The 12,917-nt window shown below is 30.2% G+C and overlaps 1 pseudogene; it reads right to left on the reverse strand.

Moving 5' to 3' along the window:
- LOC101501118 (uncharacterized) overlaps nucleotides 1-7,827 on the reverse strand; it is a 46,368-nt pseudogene extending 38,541 nt beyond the window's left edge.
- Nucleotides 7,828-12,917: the final 5,090 nt, after the last annotated feature.

The following is a 12,917-nucleotide window of genomic DNA, read 5'->3' on the forward strand; positions in this document are numbered from 1 at the left end:
TAACTCCTAAAGCTATTTTTCCCAAGAGAAGCGCCAAAATCCATCCAATGAGGAAGTATTAGAGAAGCTCAAACTCCTTACAGAGCAAGTGGCACTTTTGGTGTAAAAGAACAAAGACAAGCAACTCCTGGATCAGCTCCAACGTTAAATACAAATGGAGAGTGAAAACGCGAGTTGCAATATCGGTCTCAAAAGTCTTCCCGAGGTAATTAATTACTTACTTATGTAATTACTTATGTATTAAATATACTTATATATTAACCATACTTATGTTTTAACCATTGATTTAGGGTGTCACTCCATGCGTGTTGTACTTATCCTCCCCTACTCATCGGAAGGTCGGAAAGGGAAAATTGTACAATACTTCGGGAGAAGTATTGCACAACACACCGATCCCTGCGGGCCATGTCAAAGTATCACCAATTATTGCTTTGGAACCAACTGCACCGTTGCCGATACCGGACAACGATGGAGATATGAAGTTTTTGGGCGAAGCAATTGGTAGTTACATCGCGTGGTCCACACATCTTGTTGCCCTCGATAAGGTATATTTAATTAATTGAAATGTATGTTTAATTGATATGTATATTTAATTCCTGATTTTTTTCCGCTCCTAACTTTAATTTCACATTTATATTTAGATGCTGAAAAAGCCTAAAGGGAATGATAAAAAGATTCCCATAAACAAATTAATTGCATCGCCCGAAAAGGTTTGTCAAATTTATTCCCTAAGGTTTGTCATTTTTTCAGATTCAATAAACTAACATTTAATCTCATTTTTTCAGATTCAATCAAATAAACCACCCACACAACAAAATAAAGTCGGCAAACCTCAAAAATTTGGAGGGTAATAGAGATGGCAAACTACAAAAGTCGGAGGGTAATAAAGCTGCCAAAGTTGCAGCTAGAAAACTGGATCAGGGACAATCGGTCGCTGCTGCTCCTAAAATAAGTCAACCATGCCTTGCTAAATACGGGGCATGTCTTGACATCCAAGTAAAAACGAATATGAGCAGCAACGACGATTCGTGCATCATAACCATAAATAAAGCTATATTCGGAGATGAGTATGAAGAATTTCTCGAAAAGGAGCACATATACGAACTTCTCAACAATAAGGAGCTGAGTGCTACTGTCATCAGCTTGTACATAAGGTAAAAAATACTTTTAATTGCATTTATTGGTAATTAATTAAATTTATTGGTAATTAATCTAGTTTGAAATTTTCATTGAAGGTTTTTGTATGAGAAGGTTGTGTGCACACGCAAATTGTCAAATAGATACTCATTCTTGTCTCCGCATAAGTTGTCGATGTGTAAACTCGATCCACTAAATGTAAAGAATTACATTGTAGATATGTTATTAGGAAATATAGAGAAGGATAAATTGTTCTTTGCACCATATAATTCAGGGTATGTAATTATATATTATTTATTTATATCTTTTTTAATTTATGAGATTTTAATTTATTAGTTGTGTAAACAAAATTGCTTAACCAAATTTTTGTTGTTGTAAGGCACATTGGTTGCTATTTGCAATCAATGCGACCTCTGAAGTTATATACTATTTGGATCCCTTGTATGGCAATTACAACAATCACTCCGATATAAAGACTATGTTCGACACGTAAGTAATATTCATTTATTTGTTACATATATATATATAAATAATGTGTTTGTTAATGCTATAATAATCACATTTATTTATTCGATAGTGCTTTACAATTCTTTCGAGTTCAAAGAGGTGCTACAGTGTCGAAGCAAAAGTCTAATAACATCACATGGATTCCAATAAAGGTTTGAAATATATGCCTTTAAATTTTCATTTACAAATACATGCCTTTACGATCAATATTGCACAAATATTTTATTGACTTATATTTTTATTTTATAGTGCCCTCGTCAAACTAACAACATCGACTGTGGGTACTATGTATTGCGATTCATGAAGGAGATTGTTGACAGGAATAAACCTATTATCCAAGAAACGGTATGGTACTTTCATTATATGATTTTCACATATAAATTATCTATATATTTGATTCTAACTTAATATGTTCAATTTTTATATTGCACAGTACTTTGAAAATTTGAGTCCAACATACTCTGAGGAAGATCTAATGGAATTAAAGGAAGACTGGTGTTAGTATGTGCTTGAAATGAACATTATTTGATTTTCTGGGAAATAGCATGCTGCAAGGGATCTGAATATTATATAGTAGCTAGTTATATTCTGTGTATTATGTTAGTTATATGTATATGAATAGGACACAATATATGAACATGTATATGAATATGTGTTGTTGTACAATATATGTCCAATGTATATGTAGTTAATTAAGTTATATTTATGTATCTGAATGTTCTGTTGTAAATTAATATATAAAGTAAAGTTATATAGTTCTGTTTTTGTGTACTGATTGTGTGAACTGATTCTAGATGAAAATAATTTTGGAAAAAAATTAAAAGATAGCGCTTTCTAAAAATATGCCATAAAAAACTAAATAGCGCTTTTCAAAAATTTAATTTACAACGTATTTAAAAAAAAAATTGCACCTTTTATAGCGCTTTTTTGAAAAAGCGCTGTAAAATGTGCACTATAATGCATATATTGGGTGCACATTTTACAGCGCTTATTTGAAAAAGCGTTGTAAAATGTGCATATCAAGCGCGCAATATATCTACATGTTTTATAGCACTTTTTGGTTTTAAAAAAGCGTTGTTGTATCTTTTACAGCGCTCGATTCCACAACGCTTTTTGTTGTTGAAAAAACGCTATAAATTGCTTAAAAAATGCGCTGTAAAATCTTATTTTTCGCGTAGTGACTCTTGCTCTCTCTATAGGCCATAACATGAGCTTTAGATATCGGATTGGCGCCTACGAGTAGCCGTTGGAAAGCTAAAAACCAAAGTTACAACTTTTATGTTGGAATAAAAGCTCAATGCCGAACTTTACTGGGCCTAAATTGTAGATTTTGTAATGTGGACTTTTGTAATAATTTTAAATAGCGGGCCACTTGTTTTTAAACCCTAAAGCCCAAAATCGAGTATTATATAATTGGATTTTTCTTTCTTTTCTAAGGGATGAAATTTTAGGATTCAAATTGATAAAAGAAATAATCATTTTTTATTTTAATTTCATGGAAGGCTAATTTTATAAGATTAATCCACTAGTTCAGAGTTTCATCGACATCTTGAGATTCAGGTTACACTGTCAATTTCGCTTCATGATTCTATTTCTGTTTATTTGATTATATTGATATTCTGATTGCTTAAATTGAATTTCAATAGGATCGATTAAATTCATTTGACAGAATTTGGTTTCGATTTCTAATTTAATAGAATTATAATTTTGCGCTGCTTGATCGTTAATTGTAATATTTTGACGATTGTGATGCTTAATCCAGTCAAATAAATCGAATTCACATAGGATTGATTATGCTTGTTCGATCAATTCTATAGTCAAATAAAAATAGAATCACGAATTAGAAATTAAACTCATTGATAGAATCTGTAATAGGTCTAAAACTCGAATCAGTTAATTTCAACTTTCAATTTGATTGATATTCTTATACCAAAAGTCCTTGCGAAACGTCTCGAGTTATTACGGCTATTTATATTTTATCAATTGTATTTGACCCGTGTGCGACAGCGGATCAAATTGGCGTCGTTGTCGGGGACTCTTTGATAACAATATTAACCAATTTTAGAGTGTTACTAACCATCCTAACAATTGTTTCTTCGTGTTTTGTTGCTCTACAAGGCACGTTGCTAGTAAAACAACAACAAGTCAGTGGCAAAATTCACCCAGTTGTATTCGAATGCAAGGTTTCGTATTCGAATACGATGTTGAAATTTCAAATAAAAACGGAACGTTACAAAGGTGTATTCGAGTACACACAAGCTATAGTCGAATACAACTGGAAACTATTCAATTTTTCAATTTTGAAATGGTTCTTGATCATTACATTTGTTCATCAAACCTCTAGGAACGATGGCCACTGATCTGAAGTGATGTCTATGGAGTATAAATACCCCATAACTTCAGTTTAAACGCAATCAATCCTACTACCAAACTTGAACAACTTTGAATAATTTTCTGAAATATTCTCAAAGTTATTTTTCATATTTCAAGTACTTGCATTATATTTTCACATCATTGAGAAAGGTTCTCTAATATACTTGAAATATTATTGGATTGATATCATTGTACAACTATTATACTCAGACTTTTAGTCAAGAGCATTTGTTAAAAAATCATTGAAGTTATTGTATTGTATTTAAAGAAAGTAGTATACTTAGGAAGTGTGTTAGAAGTTTGTAGCAGTTAGGTGCACCTCTGTTCTTACAATCTCCAAAAACTAATCACATAAATTTATTTTTAAAATATCACAATTATTCTTTATGAAACTTAGTCTTAATCACATCACTTACTTCTAGATCTATTTAAGTAAAAATATATACTCTCTTCGCAGTCCAATAGACAAATGAATTTAACATTAATGTGCGACATCAAAAATATTTGTGGATAATAATCATTTGTAATACGATTAAATTATTCTCTAAAGAATAACTTTAACAAGGTCTCCAAATGTATTTTCCAAATATTTTACTAAATCATCGTTTCCCATATAATCCTTCTTACACAAGTCATTCTAGTCCGCACACAAAAATATACAGTGAGGTGGCTCATTTTGGTCCTTACTACATAGTAAGAAAATATCTATATATTTTCACTAACCCCTCAATAAAATATTAATATCTTAGACATATATCTACATATTTTGTGACTTTAAGTCACATCATCTCGTTCAGTCTCTGAGTTCGTTCTTAAACGAGTCGTATTTCGTTTACGGATAAATTTCTCGTTAACTGAATTTTTTAATCATAAATCTACAAATTAAAACTTTTCAAAATTTCGTGAATAAATTTTATTTGAATTAATTTTTGTTCTGTTGCATAGAAAATATAATGAGATCAAATTCTCATTATAGTCGATATATAAAACTCCCAATTAAATTTCAGTGCCATTCTGAGTCTATCAAAATTTCAACAGCAAGTACATCTTACCCTTTTTTCAACAAAAAAAAAAATTGTAGAAAATTATTTTTGAAATTGCAATAATGCCAAGACATTCACGCAGTCATTTAACATCAAGGAAACATTCAAAGAAATTTTCATAGATTAATTTGCAAGTTATACACTAACAACAATTTTACATACAACAAACAATGAAAATGGTAAACATTTAAAATAATAAACAACATAAGGCATAATTAGACAGTAAGTCTTAATTCAAATTATAAATATATTACGAGTCTTACATTACTACCCTCTAAAAAGAAATTATGTCCTCGAAAATTAAAGTAAGAGTAACAACCCACACTAGGTTTGCACTGAAACTCAACATACATGGTACAACTTGTTTCATCGGGCCTACGTGAAAAGGGTGTCATCCATCCTTTCCATCGGGTGTTTTAATACTCTACACACCACCGTAGCTAGTAAGACTTGCTCATTCCATTCCACATGATTTTTTCTACTATCAACAAGAGATTGAGGATGATCAATTCCTCAATTTGTCAATAGGTAGCCAACAATCATGATGGTGGCTTAGACCATCTTAACCTAATTGTAACAATGCTCATTGCGACTTGCATTTAAGGCTATCCTGATGCACATGAGGTCTAACAATCTCCTCAAGGTCCATCGAGTTTCTTATCACTTTGTTCCTATTGACGAATTACAATTGCCCAAAACATGTCACATAATCACATTTACGCTCATTAGGTATGAAACATCCATTGGGTACTAAACCAAAACATTAAGTTTTATGCCAGCACACTAAGTTTACCTCTAGATTCATTCAGTCTCCAAGTTCGTTCTTAAATGAGTTGCATTTCCCTCGCAGATAAATTTCTCGGTAACATAAATTTTTTATAATAAATCTACAAATTAAAATTTTTCAAAATTTCAAGAATATATTTTTATCCTTAGAAATTTTTGTTCCTTAGTTTAGAAAAATATAATGAGATCAAATTCTCATTATACCATCGAAATTTAAATAGCAGGTATATCTTGCCTATTTTTCAAAAATATAAGTAGAAAATTATTTCTAAAAGACTTAATTGCAATTTTAGTCCCCTTATTTTTATTGATTCCTAAAATTAGTTCCCCTATTTTAAAAGTCGACAATTTCAGTCCCTTTCTCTGGTTTTTTAACTAAAAAAGGCGATGTGACATCCTTCAAATAATGTGACATGTGACATAATGATGTAGAATGATTAACATGTGTAAAATCAAAATGAAACACCATAAAAACTTAATTTTCAACTTTAAATTTTTTTTTTATTTTATGATTTAATTAGTGACATAAGAATAATTAGTGCATTTAGATGGTTCTATATAATGGAATTGTATGTCATACCATTTAAAATATATCAAACAATCATTTTTTAATTCAAAAATCCGAGTGATGGACGAAAATTGTCGACTTTTAAATAAGGAGACCATTTTCGTGAATTGGTAAAAATAGAGTGATCAAAACTGAAATTAAGTCTTTTTGAAATTTCAACAATGCCAAAACATTCACAATGTCATTTAACATCAAGGAAACATCCGAAGAAATTTTCATAGATTAATTTGCAAGTCAGACATTTACAACAATTTACAAACGATAGACAATGAAAATGGTAAACTGACAAAATAATAAACAACAGAAGACATAATTAGACAGTAAGCCCTAATTCTTGTTATATATAAATTACGGGTCTTACAAGAGGTGCGTTGAGAGTGAGGTTTTAGAATCAGTTATAGTTCAACACATGTAACAAAGTATTATCGTAATTCTTTTGTTAAACTCGTCTATTCATCAGAGGATACAACATAAAATATTTAATTCTTGTGACAAGAGTCTACACACTTAAATAAATTCTTAGCACAATAAATTGTTCCACAAAATAATTTTTGTTATCAACAAAATAATTAAGGGTCATTTTTCCAATGTTAAACGCCATATTTCCAATGTTACTTCCAAATAAAACATGTCCTTCAAGTAAATATTTGCTCATTGTTGTGATGATCAATCGAGTGCCATTGCACAACCCTAAAGCTTGATCGATGTTTCTCAACAACGTCACTAACACTCCAACTTTTAGTTTCAACATGTGATTTGTAAGACCATAAACAATAATTGTGTTCAATAACTTTGGTGTATGCAATTCATTAAGGCCATCCACATCTGGATTTGTTGAAACCGAAGTATCAAAATTCAAATATATTTTTTCTTCGCTTGGAATTAATGAAAACATATACTCATTAATAAGATCAACGGTGGTATTCTTCAAGGCTAATATAGCCATGTCTTGAAAAATTGATGGGTCATTCATGTTTTCCAAGAATGATGGATAGATAGCACAAACAAAAAATGAGATGGAATCACCTGAATTTTCTTTGAGCAAATCATCTTAAATTTCTAGACTGTTATTATCATCATTGTCTACAGCAATTGAACCATCATCAATATCTAAAGCCCATTATGAGAATGCCTTTCTTTGAAGTACATTAGCATCTCCACATTCGGTAAGTAGCCTCATATTTGTATGTACTGTCATGACTTCACAATTATTCCAAATGTATGAGGAATTAATAGTAGCATGAACAACATGATGTCTTGTGGCTTTTGGAATAATCAGAAGAGTCTGCCTAAAGTCTTTACCAAAAAAATAACTTTACCCCCAAATAAAATGTCTAGTCGATCATTGTTATATGAGCGAAGTACGTCTCTCAAAGTCCTATCAATAGCTTCAAAGAAATGTTAATGTTTCATATATGCTTTATCACATATAATGAGCTTTGTTTTAGTTATCAATTGTGCCAATTGACTTTTTTTATCAATGCACTAAGTTGAATATTCATCAACATATATTGGGATGGAAACCATGAACGTATAGTTTTCCTCCATGATAAGCAAAGCAACAATCTCGCCTGAGGCCACTGTCTGAACAATATCTCTTTTAAATCTTAATGCTGCAGACATAGCTGTCCAAATGTAACTTTTTCATGTTCCACGATAACCATATAGGAAAAAGACTCCAGGTTTTTTTTTCATCAATTCAATCCACGATCCTATTATATATGTCGTTTTGTTCAACAATCATCGTTGACATCAACTAAATATGTTCTAAAGTCAATGCTTTTCTATCACGGTTTAAATCATCATATATGAGCCTATTTTGACTTTCACAATTCAATGATTCATCTGGTTGAGACATTGTAGAAAATTCACTCAAACTTCTGTTAATTGTTTGGAAAAATGATTCAATATCAAGCAAAACAAAATTTTTAATCTCGTCATCTAACAATTTCAAATTTGGGATGTGCAATAAATTCAGAAATTAAATAAACTAATTAAAGATATATATATTAAATTAAATTTTGAATTAATTAATTATGTAAATTAAATATTAAAGAATAAACAATTAAATTAAATGTTTGTATAAAATAAAAGATGATGATATAAAATTGTTAATCATAAATTTTTGCTAGCTATACCATTCCATATTTGGATTTTGAAGAATGCTCTCTGCCTATTAAATATATCATCACTCATATGCTCCCATGTTTTGCTCGAAACAAACTCTAGTCTAGATATTTGATTTGAAATCAATAGTGTTGCTTGACTCATGTACCCTATTTGCTTGACTCGTCAATGGCATTTATGTATTCTTTGTCATCATCTAGCAATCCCATAGAAAATCATGTCTCCTTATATATTATATATTTTGTACATCACATTGTTTACAATTTTGATGTCTTCAAAACTCTGAGGACCTTTGCATAATGGAAACTGACAGTAAGTAAGATTCCTTTTTTTCTGGGTATTTTTTATTAGCTTTCATCCACATTAAAAATTTGGTTCTCTAGATGTTTTGCTTATTGAGAAACATATCAATTGGATTACCTTCACCATAAAAAACATAACTTTGTTTATCCAAATAAAATGGGAGTCGCTCAACAAAAATTTCTCTGTAGTTATTGTCAAAATTAAATATTCTCCATGCAATTTCACATTATGAAAAATATCTACCATCATAATACATCTTAATCTCATCAAAACGTTCATCATGGCCTGTTCTATTGGAAATACCGTAAAAGTTTGTTGTAAGTCAATCAAGACCTTTAGTGACATACTTCAAAACATACTTATAAGCCTATGTTGGTTGCACCACTCAACATTGATATGAGCATTGTATTTTAAAAAAAATTATCTATAATATGGAACCACCAGTCTGTTATCCGCAAAAGACTCTCCCTTTTTATAAATTAGATACCCATTTGAATCAATGGTAGTAACATTGACAAATTTCTTCGGAAAATATTTCATGCACTTCCCATTTTGCATGTATGGAGATTTTCTATTTTGTAGATCACATGAACCATGAATCATAAGAGAGGAGACTATTTGGAATAAATTAGGATCAGTATCTTTGTCAGGATTCTCAACAGATATTAGTTTGTCTAAATCATCTAGATGTACATATCTAAATTCAGGTTGCAAGAATATTAGAATGTGTACATGTGGTAATTCGCGTTTCTGAAATTCAATTGTGTAGTTGACTGTACATGAAACAAAAATACAATTAGTGTAACTAATTTTGAAATTTTTTAAAATTAAATATTAGTAATTGCTAATCTACTAAGATAGAAAAAAATCTAGAAAACTATTAGTGCCCCTCATTTGACCTTGTCAAATATTTTTCCTTTCTTTATTTCCTTAATTAAATGGTGAAGTTTTATGTTGAATATTCTACATTCCAAATTAGGCCTATCTTCCTATTTGAGTTTTATTTATCCAAAAATGCAGTTAACTCAGACCATTTTTGATTGCATGTAAAAATAATGAATAAATCAGGATATCCTGTCCGTGCACATATAGCCATAGCATCTTGATAGTTATGATGCATATAATGTGTACCACCAACAAAACTTGATGGCAATACAATCCTTCTACATGTTGTAGGGTCAGTCTCTATGGCCTGGATATAATAAGTTAATCATATATATTTTGTTTGAATTTGAATCTAGTGTTTGATGAAACAAAGATATAATAAATTAATTCTTAACTCTATCACATCATGTCTCTCTAGCAGAAATTCATATCATGAATATGAGCTGAGCTAGAAATCAATATGATAGTATAAGAATAATAATTTACTCAATTACCTTTATAAAAATATATTTTAGAATATAATAAAAAATAAATATAAAAACAATTGATAAAATATAATCTAAAATATAAAAATGTAAATTTAATCAAATATAAACATAAAAGTATTAATAGAATTTGATATTAAACTTAAAATGAAATATTAATTATTAATTTAAAAAATGTTTATGATTTTATGACAAGGGTAGTTTTGTCATTTCATATAATTTAATAAATTGGTATACAAAATTATAAAAATATGAAATTAATTAAAATTTTAAAATAAGTATAATTTGTTTACAAGGGTATCTTTGTTATTTAGGTATAATATATATCATATCTTTATTTACATTCTAACAGATAAAATAGATATTTGGTTACATATTTTTTAAATTTAAATTATTTATTTAGTAGTATCAATTGATATTTTTCAAAATAAAACTATTTCATTACTTATTTAATTTTTTAGTATATTTTTGCTAATTTATAATATTTAAAATATAATAAGTTAATTGAAAATAAAACTAATATGTAATTGTTCACAATGATAATTTTGTTATTTAAATATAATGGCTTAAATGCAGTATTAGTCTCCATGTTTTAGCAATTTTTGGATTTTGGTCCTCATATTTCTAAAGCAGCAATTTTAGTCTCTCAGTTTTCTCAATTTTTGAAATTAAATTTATCATTTTTCACTTATACTTATGTGGCATAGTTTAATATGTGGTATTTATTAATTTAATAGTTATTTCCACACCAAATAAATATTGTTATATTAATTTATTATATTTTTGTAAAAAAAAAAACTATTAGAGCCAAGAAAAGAGCAATTGAAATGATACAAGGGGTTGCTAGTGAACAATATTCACATTTGAGGAGTTATGCATAAGAGTTGAGGAGATCAAATCCGAATAACACTGTTATTATTCAGTGTGATACGAGCAATAATGGTCTTGTCTTTGAAAGAATTTATGTGTGTCTTGAAGCATGTAAAGCTGCATTTGCTTATACGTGCAGACCTTTAATTGGACTTGATGTGTGTTTCTTGAAGGGTGGCCATGGTGGTCAACTAATGGCTACATTTGGGAAAGATAGGAATAATCAAATGATTCCAATTGCCTATGCAGTGGTAGAGGCGGAGACTAGAGATTCAAGGCAGTGGCTTCTTACTTTGTTGTTGGAGGACTTGAATAGCATACAACAGTGAGATTGGGCCTTCATTTCAGACCAACAAAAGGGTTTAGAAATTGCTATTCAGAATATTAGCCCTATTGTAGAACACAAGTTATGCGTAAATCATCTCTATGGAAATTGAAAAAAGAAGTACCCTGGAGCATAGATGAAAGAAGTATTGTGGTTGGCTGCTATGGCTACAACAATGGTAGATTGGCAAAGAGCGATGCAAAGAATGAAGGACTTGAACGAAAATGCTTGGGTGGATATGGTAAAAATTCCAACTAGTAAATGGACAAGATGTGCATACAACACTAACACACTATGTGACCTACAAGTCAACAATATGGGTGAAGCATTCAACAAAACCATATTGGAGCACCGTGACAAACCTATCATCACATTGCTCGAGAGGCTAAAAAATTATATTTCATAAAGGATTGTTAATCAAAAGGAACTGATGTAAAGGTATACGGGTAATTTATGTCCAAAGATCCAACAATTGCTGGGAAAGGCCAAGAGGGCAGCAGATGGGTGGTCTCCACATTGGGCCAGTGGTGTAGAGCATGACCTATTTCATGTAGAGAATGGGAAAGATCAATATGTTTTCAATTTACACAAAAGTGCTTGTGCTTGCAGAAAATGGGATTTGACTGGTTTACCATGTTGCCATAGTATTACATTCATGTGGTATAACAATGAAGTTCTAGAGGATTATGTTGCATCATGTTACAAGTATATTTAATTTTGCTTGTTAAGTAATTAATTTAACTCAGCTTTTTAGTTTATATTTTCGCTTATTAAGTTATTTAATTTGGTTTAATTACTTCATATAGTAAAACAACATTTATGGCAACATATTCTTACATCGTCATGCGTTCAAATGGTTTAAAGCTTTAGCCCATTATCGATAGTGAGTCAATAAATCCTCCATGTATGAGAAGAGCATCGGGCAGACCAAAAAAAGAAAGAAATCAAAGTAACGATGAGCCCAAGAATCGTAACATACTTCCAAGGCACCTTCCAATGCAAAAAATGTGGAAAGTTTGGTCACAATTCGAGGACTTGCAAGGGTAAAACAGTTGCTGATAGAGTGATACCTAAACATGGAAACAAGGTAACTTATATATGATGTAACTGTATGATTTTTGGTGTTGATCAAAACTTGTAACTATATGTTGTAATTGTATACCTTATGCTATTTATTACTTATTTATGCAAAAGCATAAGTCACATAAGACGTCACAAGTTGGCGAGAATTCAGAAGCACCTCAACCTCAAAGATCACAAGTACCAATTGTATTATCTAAAGGATCACAAGCACTTCAACCTCAAAGATCGCTAACATCGAGTCAAGATAGTTAGATAGTTGGTCTTAGATAGTTAAGCTTAAATGATATGACTTATTTTGTAAATGGCAGTGTTATGCCTTTTTGAAAACTTTTAGCATTATGATATTTGCTTATAACTTAGGTAACATTATAACATTACTTTGAATAATTGGTTTTAACATTATGGTGCACATAAATATTTGATGG

The sequence above is a fragment of the Cicer arietinum genome, chromosome 1, assembly GCF_000331145.2.
Source record: "Cicer arietinum cultivar CDC Frontier isolate Library 1 chromosome 1, Cicar.CDCFrontier_v2.0, whole genome shotgun sequence".
NCBI lineage: Eukaryota > Viridiplantae > Streptophyta > Magnoliopsida > Fabales > Fabaceae > Cicer > Cicer arietinum.